The sequence below is a fragment of the Pogoniulus pusillus genome, chromosome 8, assembly GCF_015220805.1.
Source record: "Pogoniulus pusillus isolate bPogPus1 chromosome 8, bPogPus1.pri, whole genome shotgun sequence".
NCBI lineage: Eukaryota > Metazoa > Chordata > Aves > Piciformes > Lybiidae > Pogoniulus > Pogoniulus pusillus.
Window position 1 is genome coordinate 5,636,760 of NC_087271.1, and position 15,165 is coordinate 5,651,924.

Genomic DNA, 15,165 nt, shown 5'->3' on the forward strand with positions numbered 1-15,165 from the left:
CTAACAGCTACTTGGAATCTCTCTTCTGCCATTATCCCTCTTCCTGTCGTTACAAGACCTTGTCAATAGTCCCTCCCCAGCCTTCCTGTAGGTCCCCTTCAAATACTGGAAGGTCACTATAAGGTGTCCTCGAGGCCTTCTCTTCTGCAGGCTGCAGAGCCCCAACTCTTGTAGCCTGTCCTCACAGCAAAGCTGCTCCAGCCCTCTGAGCATCTTTGTGGCCCTCCTCTGGACTGAGCTCCAATCATTCCCAGAAATACACATATGGTGGGAAGCTGAGAGCATACTCTAAGTGGTCAGTTTTAGCCTCCTAATTCACATCATTTTAAGTAAACCACGCTCCTTTCAAAATTGCTGCCCATGGCATCTATATTTCAAATACACAAAACCTATATCATCTGTAAGAAGATTCCTCATGAGGTTCTGAAACCTGTATATATGGGCAAGGATGCAAAATGGTTGAGGTTGGGAAACAGTAGGGAAATCCTGCTAAGGAGTATGGTTTGTATTTCCCCTTGTTGACAGGCTTTGCAGAATGATACAATGTTGTATCCTATGAACTCCATCCTCATTATAATATCACACTAGGGAGTCCAATGTTTTAATCATTACAGAGGATGTAGCAATTCAAGTGGTCATAATGAGATTAATAAAGCAGGAAGGTCCTTCAGACAGAAGCCTATGTCATACCAGGCCTTATTAAGAAGGAAGAATCTTGCTGCTTTGCAGTATATTCTGAGGGGATTGTAAATAACCATTGCATGGTTGTTCATTAATGGTGATTCACTGCTCTGAGAAATTCCCTTTTCATCTAGGAAACCAGGACCCAGGAACTTACTTCATTCAGGATGCTGCAAATTCTTACCCCCCTACAGTGACTTTCAAGATGCCAGAAGCTGCAGTAAGGTTCCTCTAATTAAAGTGTTGGGTACTGGGGGAGGGAATGAAGTCAGCTGCTTGTGACCTAATGGCATAGCATATATTGCTGCTCTGCAACCTGATCATGTATTCTTCAGCTGACTCTGATTCCTGAAGCCATGAAATTGTCTTTCTCCTCCCTCAGGAAGAATGCTATCCTCACATGAATCCCTCTCAAAAACACTCCCTGCATGCCAGGGCCTCGGTTGGCATATTTGTCATACGATCACAAGTGAGTGAAAAGAGTTTTAAGTTCTAGCTAGCTGGTAATATATTTCACTTTAAAATACTCAAATGGCAACTAAGTAAATGTCTTCAGAAACTAAATGCTTACACCACATTTTCTTACTAAATGCACAGGGCAGTGGGTAAGGGCTGCAAACACACTCCGCCAGGGCACAGCAATGGCTGCCAGATCCCTTGGGGGCAGGGAGGGCAATGACTGGAGCAGGCTGGGAGGTTGTGACACCAGCCCAAGAGGTCTCAAATTCAGCCAGAAACTCTGTGAATCAGGCTTGGTGCAGTGAGCACTGGGTTGGTCAGTGCAAACAAAGTCAAGCTGGCAAGCCTTGCCCAGGTGGTGGTGCAGCCCCCTGACCTTGCTGAGCTGCAGCCCCCAGTGCTGCAGGTACAGCTGAGGCAAGTTCTGGAGGCTCAGCTGGAGTAGAGCATGTGGTGTATTCCAGAACAGCTGACAGGCAAAGTCACAGGCAAAAGGAAAGAAGTGGTGGAGTTGGCATCCCTGGAGGTGTTCAGGAAAAGCCTGGATGAGGCACTTAGTGCCATGGTCTAGTTGATTGGCTAGGGCTGGGTGCTAGGTTGGACTGGATGATCTTGGAGGTCTCTTCCAACCTGGTTGATTCTATGATATGTCTGAGTGTGGTATGATGGCTCAGGACAAAAGAAGGATCTCCTCTAAAATCAATACTCACGTACAAAGTGAAGTTTCTGACTCACAGCAGTGCAAAGGACGGTAGCATACTTCATCTTCATGCAGAACTGAGCTACCAGAGATGAAGGCCCCCCAAAAATCAAGTCTGAAATGAAAACCAGAAAATAAACATGAACATCTTCAAAATTATTCCCTTCTTCTTTGTGCATTAAACCCATGCAAGTCTTCTTTGCTGAAAGATACCCATACAGGAAAGACTCACTAAGTACATACTTAAATGACATCCTGAAGTTTCGCTTGAGCCCTCTCTCATATTTGAACACAGATCCACCTAACAGAACAGCAGTTAGGAGACTGGATCCTCCCAATAGCACTGACTCACACATTTCAACACATTCTTCAAATAGCAAATTGATTTCTTCAGTGACCTTGTGAATTACTTTAGTATTCCCTTACTTTGCCTTTTGATGGTTCACTGAAAGTAGGTATTTCCATAGTTTGCTGTCACAATTATCCTTTAAATGGTTAAAACATCATTTTAATGGTTAAAATCACAAGATACTTATTCTAAGGAATGTATAGCATAGCATAGAATCAATCAGGTTGGAAGAGACCTCCAAGATCATCCAGGCCAACCTAGCACCCAGCCCTGTCCCATCAACTAGACCACAGCATTAAGTGCCTCATGCAGTCTTTTCTTCAACACCTCCAGGGATGGTGACTTTACCACCTCCCTGGGCAGCCCATTCCAATGCCAATCACTCTCTCTGCGAAGAACTTCCTCCTAACATCCAGCCTAGACCTCTCCCAGCACAACTTGAGACTGTGCAACCTCCTTCTGTTACTGCTTGCCTGGGTGAAGAGTCCAAACCCCCACCTGGCTACAGCCTCCTTTCAGGTAGCTGTAGACAGCAATGAGGTCACCCCTGAGCCTCCTCTTCTCCAGGCTGCACACCCCCAGCTCGCTCAGCCTCTCCTCACAGGTTTGTGTTCCAGGCCCCTCACCAGCTTTGTTGCCTTTCTCTGGACACATTCCAGCACCTCAGCCTCTCTCTTGAATTGAGTTATGTTCAGGGAGGAGACAGAACTGCTAGACTTAATAGTTTCTTACTGAGATAAATTCTCCTCAGTCAGATATGATAGAGAAGCATCTGTCCACTGCAGCACACAATAGCAATTAAGAGTATAATGTGTATCTTGCACACCATAAAAAACTTGGCACTTCTGTGCACCCTTAAGTCATAAGAACACCTATGTGCATATTTAGCTCATTGGAGAATTGTACATCCAAGTAGCTACTAAAAGTTAATCCTCCATAGGCCAGAATGGCAAAAAAAAAAAAAAATCAAAGAGGTAAAGTTTTCAATATATAGACAGGATAAAGAATGACACAGATTATGATCAGTTGCCTTAACAGAGCTTTTCCTCTTTCAAACATACCCTGCCAGTCAAGAGGAGGCTCAGGGGTGACCTTATTGCTGTCTACAACTACCTGAAGGGTGGTTGTGGCCAGGAGGAGGTTGCTCTCTTCTCTCAGGTGGCCAGCACCAGAACGAGAGGACACAGCCTCAAGCTACACCAGGGGAGGTTTAGGCTGGAGGTGAGGAGAAAGTTCTTCACTGAGAGAGTCATTGGACACTGGAATGGGCTGCCCAGGGAGGTGGTGGAGTCACCGTCCCTGGAGCTGTTCAAGGCAGGATTGGACATGGCACTTGGTGCCATGGTCTGGCCTTGAGCTCTGTGGTAAAGGGTTGGACTTGATGATCTGTGAGGTCTCTTCCAACCTTGGTGATACTGTGATACTGTGTGATAAGTATTTCCTGTGTGTTTAAGACAACACTTAGAGAAGAATAAAACTCATTACATCAAGGTATGTCTAAAATACCACACTTAAGCTGCTTCAAATTCTGTTAGAAGAGTACTGCAGAGCACCAGAAATGCTAATCACCCCAGTATTCAGCCAGATGAGTTGCCACTGTACTGAGGTCTTGCCAGAGTGAATCTGATGGTTACAGGATGGAGGAAAAGGCAGGGAAGGTAAAAGATTCTCTTCCTTTGAAAAGGAGTCAGTTGTTTGCATCCTTCTCTTTCAAGCTATTTCCTTAGATTATTGTTACTTTACATAAAAACTTGCCTTGAATTTAGCAACAACAAAAAGGACTCAGTGAAGAGACACTTTTGTCAGTGGCTTCGCTAAATTAAGTAATAAAAGCCAAACCAGTGAGGGTTTTCTTTCCTCTGCAGAGCAATATGAGCCTTTAAATTCTTAAAAGCCTTCTTAGAGCCTTTATATATTTAAACTGGTAGGAAGTTAGAGGAGATAGGCATAACAGAATGGCAACATTCAGACCACACAATGACAGCCACCACTAAAAGTTCCAGAATGGTAGAAAGTCCATCATGAAAGTTGGAAAAGCACTTCTGCCATGACTCAGCTGAGTTTAACATTAGTCTGAAATCCTACATCACATTGTCACAGCAAATCATGTAGTCACAGGTTATCCACAAATTCTATAAACCAGGGTAAGGATATGCAAAAGAAGTAGGAGGGTGGAGGCAGTAGGAAGCCACATACTGACTTCTTACAAGTTACTCCTGATTCTCTGATTTCTCTGTAAATAACTCAATGAAAGGACTAAAAGAAAACAAAGTTTGCTGTGCAACACAATTGGAGTCTCACAAAAGGATTGCATTTGTCTGTTCAAGTATATCATATACAGGCTGGGAGATGACCTGCTGGAGAGCAGCCCTGGGGAGAGGGACCTGGGAGTTCTGGTGGCTAACAAGTTACCCACGGCACAGCAATGTGCCCTTGTGGCCAAGAAGGCCAATGGGATCTTGGGGTGTATTAAGAAGAGTGTGTCCAGAAGATCAAGGGAGGTTCTCCCTCCACTCTACTCTACCCTGGTGAGACCTCATCTTGAACACTGTGTTCAATTTTGGGCTCCCCAGTTTAAGAGGGACAAGGATCTGCTGGGGAGGATCCAGTGGAGGGCTACAAGGATGATAAGGGGACTGGAGCACTGCCTTATGAGGAGAGGCTGAGGGACCTGGGACTTTCTAGTCTGGAGAAGACCGAGAGGGGATTTGACAAATGTGTATAAGCATCTGGGGCTGGTCAGGAGTTGGGGGACAGGTTCTTCTCAGTTGCTCCCTGGGATAGGACAAGGAGCAATGGGTTGCAGCATAAGGGGTTCCACCTCAACACAAAGGGGAACTTCTTTACTGTGAGGGTCACAAAGCACTGGAACAGGTTCCCCAGAGAGGTCGTGGAGTCTCCTTCTCTGGAGACTTTTAAGGCCTGTCTGGATGTGTTCCTCTGTGATCTATGCTAGATTGTGTGGTCCTGCTCTGGCAGGGGGGTTGGACTTGATCTCTTTGGGTCCCTTCCAACCCCTAACACCCTGTGATCCTGTGATTTTAGCTATTCTTTTCTCTTTGCTGCTGCCACCATACCTGGCTAGGCTGACTGTCTTGAAAAAGCTTTCTGAAAAACACTCTTGACACCACTGTAGTAAAAATATAAACCAACTACATGCATAAACTGTAAAAGATTACCATGAAGTATGATTCCACAAGTACTGTCATTTAAAGGTTTACTAACTATTTTAGTTTGCAAAAATGCAGTTAAAAATACATTTCTATTAAAAAAAAAAAAAAGGAGGTTTTTATACTGTTTTGGGGATAAAATAACAATACAATGCTTTAAGAAGTCTGCAACCAGTTTTGAATACAGAAAAGCTCCACGCTAAATAAAATAGATTGAACAGACATCTGGGGCAAGACTCTCTTGAATCTTTATACCAACAAAAAAAGAGAGAGAGAAGTAGTAAGGGAAAACTGCTGCTAGCATACACAATTATTGCATCTCTACCAAAATATGACTACATTTAGGTTTTACTAGCAAGGGTGAACGAACATAATTGGAGATGTATACTTCTTTGGCTTCAGTAATATTAACAGCAACCAAATGTTAAAAGGCTTTAAAACATGCTAAATTTGGAGTCTGAGCACACAAGGAAAAAAAAAATAATGAACAAACATTTTAATTTATTTCATTTTTCTCAATAGAATTTAATAGGCTTAATAATACTGCCAGCAATGCACATGCTGATAATAACCAGAACTGGATTTTCTGCTTAATCATTAGGGTATGAATATTAACATAAAAAAAAAAAATACCACATTTAAGTCTCTCAGTAGAGACTTATGTGTTTAACCTAAATTACACCCACAATCTTGCAAAAGTCTGTGTGAGATTGCTCCCTATAGCAGAAATCAGGTACAGTATTAAAAAAGGCAATTCTGTTAAATTAAAAACATTCAGGCTGAAACGTGAAGGAGGAGAAAAAAAACATAGTAAAAATAATGGCACAACTTTCACTTCTCTGTGTTTTATCAGCAGACTTCAAAGCTACCTCTGAGCTCAGGGGTGACCTTATTGCTGTCTACAACTACCTGAAGGGTGGTTGTGGCCAGGAGGAGGTTGCTCTCTTCTCTCAGGTGGCCAGCACCAGAACGAGAGGACACAGCCTCAAGCTACGCCAGGGGAAATTCAGGCTCAAGGTGAGGAGAAAGTTCTTCACTGAGAGAGTCATTGGACACTGGAATGGGCTGCCTGGGGAGGTGGTGGAGTCGCTGTCCCTGGAGCTGTTCAAGGCAGGATTGGACGTGGCACTTGGTGCCATGGTCTAGCCTTGAGCTCTGTGGTAAAGGGTTGGACTTGATGATCTGTGAGGTCTCTTCCAACCCTGATGCTACTGTGATACTGCCAGCCGCAAACTAACCCAGTTAGATGCACACCCCAAACTGCCTGTGCTGACACAGCTGCACTGCTCTGGGTTTGAAATTTGTCTCCCCAAGTAACACCTGTGCAGTGCCCTGTGCTGCCTGCTGTTTGCTGGGTATTTTGTATTCTATATCCAGTTTCACAGCCAGAGCAGAGACTTGGTGCTTGTCACATGCAGTTATGGTACATAACCCAAGTAAGAAAACACTCCTTGTATTTTCAATTACAGAATGGGGGCAATCACCAGTTTCCAGGCACTGTTGTAAACTGGCATTGATTTGGAATTGCAATCTGGGTTTGTTTTTTTTTTTTTTGAAAACCTAATTAAACACCAGACAGGTAACCCTGATTCTGAGAAAATGTCTGAGCCAGAATTCAGTGCTATTTAAAGGCAGGCACCTGACTCCCTTTTTTTCCCTCATTAATATTTCCTCTCTTCTCTGGAATTCACCTGTCAAAAAAATTACAATAAATTTCTTCAATGATTTGTGCTTGCCAGAGCAGTTCAGGCATTTTTGCTAGGCAGTACAATGCCTTAACAAGTAATTTTCACTAGCACATTATTCACATCAATCTAACAAAAAGGTTGTTTATAGAATCATTTTCCTCTGAATCATATAACATAATCAGAGACAGTTGGGGAGGGGTACATTAGGAGGACTTCAGAATCACAGCATTTCACAGAATTTCTTAGATTGGAAAAGACCTTCATGATCATGGAATCCAATCATTAGTTTCACACTGACAAGTCCTTGACTGAACCAAATCCCTCAGCACAACATCTAATCATTATGAATCGCTGTGGTTGGAAAGAACCACCAGGACCATCCACTCCAACCTTCATCCCAGCATCCTTCATCACTGGACCATAGCCTCAAGTGCCACATCTACTCTCCTTTTAAACACCTCCAGGGATGGTGACTCCACCACTTCCCTGGGCAGCCTGTTCCAGTGCCTGACCACCTGCTCAGGAAAGAACTTCCTCCCAACATCCAACCTAAACCTCCCCTGATGCAAGTTGAGGCCATTTCCTCTTGTCCTATCATTAGTAATTGGAGAGAAGAGACCAGCTCCAGCCTCACTACAACCTCCTTTTAGGTAGCTGTAGAGGGCAGTAAGGTCCCCTCTCAGCCTCCTCTTCTCCAGACTAAACAAGCCCAGTTCCCTCATAGGGAACTCCTATGAGCTGCTCCTCATAGGCCATGTTTGCCAGAACTCTCTCCAGCCTCATTGCCCTTCTCTGCACCTGCTCCAGCACCTCAATGTCCCTCCTGTATTGTGGTGACTAAAACTGGACACAGTACTCGAGGTGTGGTCTCACAAGTGCTGAGGAGAGTTTCTTCTTCATATCCAGACAAAAAACACATCTTTCTTCTAGAGTTTTCTTATATTAATATTAATAGCTACTAATTTCAGCAGCCTGAGTTTCAAATTCAGATTCTGAAATTTGACTGAGAATCACAATTGTCTTTTTTTTTTAATCAGTTGATTATTTTTGACCTAGGGAATCAGTACCTATCCAATCCAAACTAGTTTTCCCTAGACGTAGTCCAGTCAATCAGTGAATCCAGTGGGAGCTGGATTCTATGTAATTACTTTCTGACAACTATACTTTCAGCTGAGTTACAACTAGATGAGATGTTGTGTCTGCAGAGGCAGTTCCTGGACTTCAACAAAGAGCCATTTGGAAAGTAAGAAGTTGTCCAAAACCTCCTTAAATTAGAAGTTTCAATAGCAAGAGGGTTAAGGGACTCTGCATTTGTTTCAGAGATAAGTGATTCAATGTTTGTGTTCACAGAAATTACACTGGATATGCACCATGCAGAAGCCACCTGCTGGAAGGGTCTTACTAAAGATTAAAGAGTACTGGAGAAGTCCTGTGGGAGTGCCTTGCACATTCTAGTGCACACAGCAGCACATAGAATGGGGAAGAAGGCATAGCATGATCTCCTTAACCATAAATTCTCTCAATTTTTAACAAAATCCTGCATGATGTCAATGTATCTTGGTCTGTTCTGTAAACAAGCAGCACACAAACCCAAGAGACAGCCAAGTTGTTATTTATCAGAAGAGCTGAGGGATATCTTTTGCCATCAGAGCAGAATCCTAAAGAAGCAGCCCAATGTACCCCTCAATAATTACCTAGATTCCTTGTAGCCAAGCTATGTGACACAGTTCATTGGTCAAACTGACTTCCAGCACCATCATTCTTTTAACAGTATTTTTAGTAGCTCTTCAATCAGTCCATGCACCAAATATTTCATTAGGACTGGTGAAATCTGAAAGGCATGTGAAATAAATCAAGAGGAAGGATCACAGAATGTCGGGGATGGAAGGGACCTTGAAAGATCATCGAGTCCAACCCACTTGCAGAGCAGGATCACCTATATCAGAAACTGACACCTGAGATAAAGCAACCAATATTTGCAAGGAAATGGTTTATGGCTCTTGGTTTACAGAGTGAGCCAACTGTTTTACACTTAGAATGCTCAAGTTTCAAAACATGAAGGCACAAGTCAGGGAGTTTTGAGTAACCTGCTCCCCACCACAAACAAAACCCCTCTTGTGATACTTGCAGTGAAACAGGACTTCTACTGCAGGTGCCCAACACCTTATAAAGATCTATTCACATCAAGTGCCTGAAATAGGCTTCTCACTGACACCTTTCCCAGAAGACAGAGTATCATCTGATTTTGTCCACAGTGGCTATAAATCATGACATTTTACTTTCTAAATTTCTCGTGCTATGGGCTAGCTAAATAATATTTTGTTACTCCAGAACAACATCAACTTGGAAATGCAGTGTCACCATCATGGGCTAGGAACTTCTCCTGCCCAATACTGAAATTTACCAGATTGGCTCAGACAGTTTGGAAGTAAGATGAAGCTATATTTACAGCAAAGCAAAATGTACAAGCACATATGTACGTTAGATTTAGAATCATAGAAACAACCAGGTTGGAAGAGACCTCCAAGATCAGCCAGTCCAACCTAGCACCCAGCCCTAGCCAGTCAACTAGACTATGGCACTAAGTGCCTCAGCCAGGCTTTTCTTCAACACCTCCAGGGATGGTGCCTCCACCACCTCCCTGGGCAGCCCATTCCAATGCCAATCACTTTCTCTGTGAAAAACCTCCTCCTAACATCCAGTCTAGGCCTCCCCTGGCACAAATTGACACTGAGTCCCCTTGTTCTGTTGCTGCTTGCCTAGCAGAAGACATTGACCTCCACCTGGCTACAACCTCCCTTTAGGTAGTTGTAGGCAGCAATGAGGTCACCCCTGAGCCTCCTCTTCTCCAGGCTGCACAACCCCAGCTCCCACTTTCTCTCCTCACAGGGCTGTGCTCCAGGCCCCTCACCAGCTTTGTTGCCCTTCTCTGGGCACGTTCCAATATCTCAACATCTCTCATGAATTGAGGAGCCCAGAATTGGACACAGGACTCAAGGTGTGTCCTGAGCAGTGATGAGTACATGGAAAGAATAACCTCCCTTGTCCTACTGGCCACACTGTTCCTGATACAAGCCAGGATGCCATTGGGTTTCTTGGCCACTTGCGCACACTGCTGGCTCATGTTCAGGCACTATCTACCAGTACCCCCAGGTCCCATTCTCCCTGGCTGCTCTTCAGCCACTCTGTCTCCAGCCTATAGTGCTGGGGTGAGAGCTAACGAAGCCAAGTGCAGGGTTCTACACTTTGGCCACAATAACCCCAAGGCTGAGGGAGCTGGGGGTGTGCAGCCTGGAGAAGAGGAGACTCAGGGGGGAACTCATTGCTGTCTACAACTACCTGAAGGGAGGCTGTAGCCAGGTGGGGTTGGTCTCCTCTCCCAGGCAACCAGCAACATAACAAGGGGACACAGTCTCAAGTTGTGCCAGGGGAGGTCTAGGCTGGATGTTAGGAGGAAGTTGTTGGCAGAGAGAGTGATTGGCATTGGAATGGGCTGCCCAGGGAGGTGGTGGAGTTGCCATCCCTGGAGGTGTTCAAGCAAAGCCTGGATGAGGCACTTAGTGCCATGGTCTGGTTGATTGTCTAGGGCTGGTTGATAGGTTGGACTTTGAGACACTTTCAAAACAAAAGAAGTTTGCTAAGAAGAGCCAGTTGAAGGAAATCAGAATTTTCTTTCTTAGCAGTGCTGCAGAATTTGCATCTATGCTTTGTTTCAGCCACTCAGGCATTCTGATTCCCAAAAGTTAATTCCTGATTGTACTTTCAAATACAAAACAAAACAAACAAACAAAAATCACAGAAAACAAAAACCAAGGATAAAGAATTGGGAGAAAAGAATATCAACCATGTTAGTGCTGGCATGACAGGTGAGTATTTCTTTTCTTCAAAGACCTCAGTAAATAAGAACTATGGTGCTGTTGGCATGGGATAATTGTCTCTGATAAGCTGCAGGGAGTCTTATTTATGGTTGTTTATAAAGTAGCCTGTCACAATGGCAGGCTGCCTAGGACCTTAACATTTTTTATGGATTTTACTGTCTTCATATTCCCTTTTGTGCATCAAATTAAAAACCACTCTAAGGCCAAAAAAAAAAAAATGCCCAAAACCCACCAAAAACCTCCAAACAACAACAAAAAAAAAAAAAAGGAAGAAAGCAAAGAAAATAACCCCCCCCCCAAAATCCCAAACAAACAAAACCCCCCCAAGCAACCAACCTGAAAAAAAAGAGAAAACAAAACCAAAAATCAAATCCCACAAAACTTTTAACTCTATGCTTTATTCCACATAGAATCATAGAATCAACTAGGTTGGAAGAGACCTCCAAGACCACTAAATCACAGAATCAGTCAGAGTTGGAAAGAATCACAAAGATCATGTAGTTTCAATGCCCCTGCCATGGGTAGGGACACTCTACCCTACATCAGGCTTGCCAGAGCCTCATCCAGCCTGGCCTTAAACACCTCCAGGGATGGAGCCTCAACCACCTCTCTGGGCAACCCATTCCAGGTTCTCACCACTCTCATGCTCAACAACTTCCTCCTCAGGTCCAATCTGAATATCCCCACCTCCAGCTTTGCTCCATTCCCCCTACTCCTGTCACTCTCTGATAACTTAAAAAGTCCCTCCCCAGCTTTTTTGTAGGCCCCCTTCAGATACTGGAAGGCCACAAGAAGAGCCTCCTCTTCTCCAGATTGAACAGCCTCAACTCTTTCAGTGTGTCCTCATAGGAGAGCTGCTCCAGCCCTCTGACCATACTCATGGCCCTTCTCCAGCATCTGCACATCCCTCTTGTAATAGGGGCTCCAGAACTGGATGCAGTTCATCCAGTCCAACCCAGCACCCAGCCCTATCCAATCAACTAGACCATGGCACTAAGTGCCTCAGCCAGGCTTTGCTTGAACACCTCCAGGGACAGCGACTCCACCACCTCATCTATTATTTTTAAGCTGTTCAGTGAACACCTATCATGAAAGTGCAAAAGGCCAAATTCTGTACTGAGTGCTGAACATGTTAAGTGACCCATACCATACACCTGATACAAGGAAAGAACATGGGCAACAGTCTGTGGCTTCCACAGGTGTCTGTTGAAATATACTGGCCTCTTCCCATACAACCTTTACAGTCTGTTCTTAAGCACCCAATACCTTGAAGACATCTTTGAAAACAACTGCATATAATGTATTGAGGTACAATTTTCTTCTGACCCACAGCAAATATCTGCCTTACCAAATACACATTTTTATTTGAACCATAAAAAAGCACTAAACCTTTATAAACATTCAAAAGACAAATTTTACAGCTGCTGTTCTCACTCTCTCTCAAAAAGCTTTAAACAAGTAGAGCTTTTAAATTCACTCAATAGGAATTGCATATTACTTTCTTCAGCTAAGTTGTGCTGCTCTTTCAAAACTGTTGTTCACAATGGCACAGGGATAGCAGAAGAGATGCAAAATAGGTGAAGCTGTTTGAAGTGCTAGGAAGCAGAACATAGATATAGAGATGGGGTAGATTGCAATCAGCAGTGTAGGTTTCTCTTAAGGTTTTGACCCTGAAAACCCAGCAGGAATTCCAGACACTTGAATCAAAACCTAAGAGCAATCAAGGGAGGTGGTGGAGTCACCATCCCTGGAGGTGTTCAAGAAAAGACTGGATGAGGCACTTAGTGCCATGGTCTAGTCGACTGGATTGGGCTGAGTCATAGGTTGGTCTGGATGATCTTGGAGGTCTCTTGCAACCTGGTTGATTCTATGATTCTAAGTAAGCAGGATGATTTACGCATATATCTTTTCATACACTTCTGATGCTTTGATGATTCACACAGTATCACAGTATCATCAGGGTTGGAAGAGACCTCACAGATCATCAAGTCCAACCCTTTACCACAGAGCTCAAGGCCAGACCATGGCACCAAGTGCCACGTCCAATCCTGCCTTGAACAGCTCCAGGGACGGCGACTCCACCACCTCCCCGGGCAGCCCATTCCAGTGTCCAATGACTCTCTCAGTGAAGAACTTTCTCCTCACCTCAAGCCTAAATTTCCCCTGGCGCAGCCTGAGGCTGTGTCCTCTTGTTCTGGTGCTGGCTACCTGAGAGAAGAGAGCAACCTCCTCCTGGCCACAACCACCCCTCAGGTAGTAGTAGACAGCAATAAGGTCACCTCTGAGCCTCCTCTTCTCCAGGCTAACCAATCCCAGCTCCCTCAGCCTCTCCTCGTAGGGCTGTGCTCAAGGCCTCTCCCCAGCCTCGTTGCCCTTCTCTGGACATGCTCAAGCATCTCAATGTCCCTCCTAAACTGGGGGGCCCAGAACCGAACACAGTACTCAAGGTGTGGTCTAAATTCCAGGTATTGCCTTATAAGGTGCAATTTGCCAGGGAGAAGGTATAATAAATATAAGAATGAGGGATATAGCTACATTGTTTACTCTGATTCAAGCAAATATTATAGAGATAGAATTGTTCTACCTTTTTGCTGCCAATTATTTAAATATGATCATTAAACAATAAAACCCAACAATAAAAGCTTTGCCTTTTTCACTGGATGAGTAGGTTATTCTTAACCAAAAAGTGAGTACGAGTCACATTCATATTTAATTCTCAAGTTCCTGAAAACACAAGTTCAAATCCTCAATCCAAAAGCATCTTCCCTTCTGTTAAACTAAAATAAATTAGAGGGAAGGGGATGCTCAAGTTTGTTCTCAAGCCTCTTGCTGAATCACAAATGAAATGAAGATAAATAAATTAGGAATTCTGTAGTAATTCTCACGTATCAGATCCCAGTCATGATTGATGATACCTTCCTACAGAACTCATTTTTACCTAAGACAGCTACTTAAAGCAATCTTTTCATAATTTTCAGACAGTTGAGCTTTGGGGGAAAAAAGCCTGAAAGCAATTTCCAAAAGTGTGAAACAATTCCAGCTTCCTCTTTTCCTTGCAGCATTGACAGGAAAGAATTCTCAGGTAAGATGCTTAATTTCCTTATGCCTTTCAGTCCAGTTGGAGTCATGTATCATCTCCTTCAGTCTTCTTATATATGTGCCTTGTATCTTAATGTGAGCTAAACTGCTTTAATATATTATCCCATCAAAATTAGTAAATAGCATCTGACAGATGTCAGACAGCATCTGACAGATGACTGATTACCCTCACACAGCCCTCTGTGTTTTTTTCCAAATACAGAAGGCTGAAACACAAGGAAGGATAGAAAGTAGGATATCATTCATGAGAAAAAAAAAACCATCAGGATTTGTTTTAGTTCTCAAACTTGTCATAGAAAAGAAAACAGACGTTGTTTGGGGTTTAAATTAAAACATTCAGCAGAATTTCCTTTAAAAAACATGCAATTTCAAGATGAACTGAGGAAATAAAAATACCCACTCCCCCAAAAATAAACCCCAAACAAATCCAAAGAAAACAATTAAAGCCTCAATGCTTTCATTTCTATGTTTAGCTGCACCTTAATATACCTGTGAGCATATTAAGTATATTAATATGCCTGTGAGGCAAACACACAAATTCACATTTATCCCAGGGATTTTGCCATTAGTACTCCCAGATGCTATCCTACTTGAAACACTTCTTGGTGATCACAAGCATACCTGCCCCAAACCTTAGCCACCAAACAATGCTACTCAGAAAAGGCAAACTCACAGGTTGTAACCCTCAGTAGTTCACTGCTGCCCCTAGAAACTGTATGAGAATATGAGTTCTACTAATCCCTCATATTTCCTTAAGATTCACATTTATGCCAGGGATTTGTCATTAGTACTCCCAGATGCTATCCTACTTGAAACACTTCTTGGTGATCACAAGCATACCTGCCCCAAACCTTAGCCACCAAACAATGCTCCTCAGAAAAGGCAAACTCACAGGTTGTAACCCTCAGTAGTTGACTGCTGCCCCTAGAAACTGTATGAGAATATAAATTCTACTAATCCCTCACATTTCCTTAAGGCCATCCCCTTTTACCATCCACAGGGAGAAACATGATGTTTAAAATTATTGAGTTGCATCGAAACATTCAAAGACCTCTCAAGACACATCACTTAAGCTAAAGCTACTGAAGTGGTTTGGGTGTTCTCTGTCCCCCCACACTCTAGAAATCACCCAGACTAGAAT